The sequence below is a fragment of the Dendrobates tinctorius genome, unplaced genomic scaffold (genome assembly GCF_039654945.1).
Source record: "Dendrobates tinctorius isolate UK_male_01 unplaced genomic scaffold, ASM3965494v1 ptg000534l, whole genome shotgun sequence".
Classification (NCBI taxonomy): Eukaryota; Metazoa; Chordata; class Amphibia; order Anura; family Dendrobatidae; genus Dendrobates; species Dendrobates tinctorius.
In genome coordinates, this window is record NW_027362193.1 from 227,501 (window position 1) to 230,000 (window position 2,500).

Consider the following 2,500-nt stretch of genomic DNA (forward strand, 5'->3'; position numbering starts at 1 on the left):
GGACGGCTGGCCCCCACGCCGGGGTGGGTGGGCGCCCCGCCGTTCGCCCGCGTGGGTCGTCAGACCACTGTTCATCGTTCGGTGCGATTCAAACTTCCCACAGCTCGGCCGCCTCCGTCCTCGAACGGGAGGTGACGGCCGGCGTGCGCGCCCAAAGATAGGTGGTGGAAGCCCGGGGGTACAGGAGGAAGGACACCGCTCACCGTAAACCGACGCGAGCTCCAAAGCCCGGGTCGAGCGAGCAGCACCACCTCCCCACCCGGGAGCGCCGTGCCAGATCGATCGGAGGATAAGACCGCTCTGAGAGGACATGGACGAGAGGGGCGTCCGCCTTCCGGAGCCCCCCCTTTCGGACGAGGACTCCGGATTTGCCCCCCGAAAGCCATCACCTCCAGAGAACCAGGGACCGCCGAGGGAGGGTCTGGTCAGGCTTGGGTACCCCAGCATTGCCTCTCTCGCTTGGGATGCACGATCGGCAAAAGTCCCTCTCGGAGCTGTGGAAGTTCGGTCTCAGCCGGAGTGCGCAACTTCCAGACGAGAGGGACCACATGCCAAGTCGCCTACCCAAGTCGGGGAACCAGAGAAACAACTGCTTTCTATCGGGGTAGAGAGACGACACTCTCTCAAGTACATTCTGCCAGAGGTGCGCATTCCTATGTATTTGCATTGCGGGACAACGTCCCCACTTTAAGGGGACGAAGTCGGAACTGTACCCGGCCTCAAGTCACTGTAGGGCGGATGCGGCACCTAGAAAATTCCTCATTCCGGTTCTTTTTCACTTAGTCGTTTTTTTTTTTGGCAAGAATGTACCCCAGGATGGCCAAAAAGCCAAAGCCAGGGACTGAGAACCATCGAGCATGCTCTGAGGGGACATAGTCAGAGGGGGCGTCCGCCTTCCAGAGCCCTCCTTCCCACGAGGACTCCAGATTTGCCCCCCCCCCCCTGACAACAGCCATCGCCTCCAGAGAACCAGGGACCACCGAGGGAGGGTCTGGTCGAAGCTCAGGTACCCAGGATAGCTTCTCCGGCTTGGGCATGGACCGCCAGACAAAGCCGCGGACCATGAACCATCCAGCCTGCTCTGAGGGGACATAGTCAGAGGGGGCGTCCGCCTTCAAGAGCCCTCCTTCCCACGAGGACTCCAGATTTGCCCCCCTGACAGCCATCACCTCCAGAGAACCAGGGACCGCCGAGGGAGGGTCTGGTCAAAGCTCACGTACCCCAGGACAGCTTCTCCGGCTTGGGCACAGACCGCCAGACAAAGCCGCGGACCATGAACCATCCAGCCGGCTCTGAGGGGACATGGTCAGAAGGGGCGTCCGCCTTCTAGAGCCCAAACTCGGCCACGGACTCCAGATTTGCCCCCCTGAATGCCATCACCCTTCAGAAGACCAGGGACCACCGAGGGAGGGTCTGGTCAGGCTCAGGTACCCCAGGATCGCCTCTCTCACTTGGGACGCACGACCAGCAAAAGTCCCTCCTGGAGCCGTGGAAGTTCAGTCTCGGCCGTATTTTGCAACTTCCACGACAAGAGGGACCACCTTCTAAGTCGCCTACCCGAGCCAGAGAACCATAGGAACAACCGCCATACATCGGGGTAGAGAGAGCCCACTCTCTCCTATATTCTCCCGCAGGTGCGCATTACTATGTATTTGCATTGCGGGACAATGTACTTCAATGAGCGGGACAAAGTCGGAAATGTATCCGACCTCCTGGAACTGTGCGGCTGCTACAGCAGTCAGAAATTCCCCATTCCGGTTCTTTTTCACTTGGATTTTTTTTTTTGCAATTTTTTGCCTAAAACGTATTCCTCCAACATGTACTAGCTCATGACACTTGAAATTTTTGAGCCAATTGATAATAACAGCTTTTTAGAGCTCAAAAACAAAAAAAATTTGAGCGAACAAAAAATGTTCGAAAATGACCTCAGCTCCTGGAACTGTTTTCGGTACACCTCCAGAGAGGCTCCCCTGCCTGGAAGTCTGTCACTGCTCAGCTCGAAATTTTTCTAAGTCCCAAAATTCGGTTTTTCATCCAAAATTCAACTTTCTGCCCAGGATCCACAAACTTTAAACCCAGTTGGGGGACCCTCCCTGGGGGCCCTACAACATACTGAAGCCCCCCTGTGGTGGAAGTAGGGGAATTTACTTATTTTTACACAAAATCACAAAATTCCATTTTTTGTTCGCAAAACACTTTTTTGTCCTCAAGAAACTTTTTTGTCCTCAAAACACTTTTTTGTCCTCGAGAAACTTTTTTGTCCTCAAGAAACTTTTTTGTCCTCAAAACACTTTTTTGTCCTCAAAACTCAATTTCTTCCATAATTCGACTTTCCCCCAAAAAACCACACATTCTACCCTCATGGGAGGCACTCTCCCTCGGGTCCCCACATCATATTGACGCCCCAGAGCGGTGGGAGAAGGGGAAATCTGATTTTTGCACAAAAATCCAAAAATCGCTCTAAGTCCAAAAATCCTGAAAATTTTTCTAAGTCCCAACG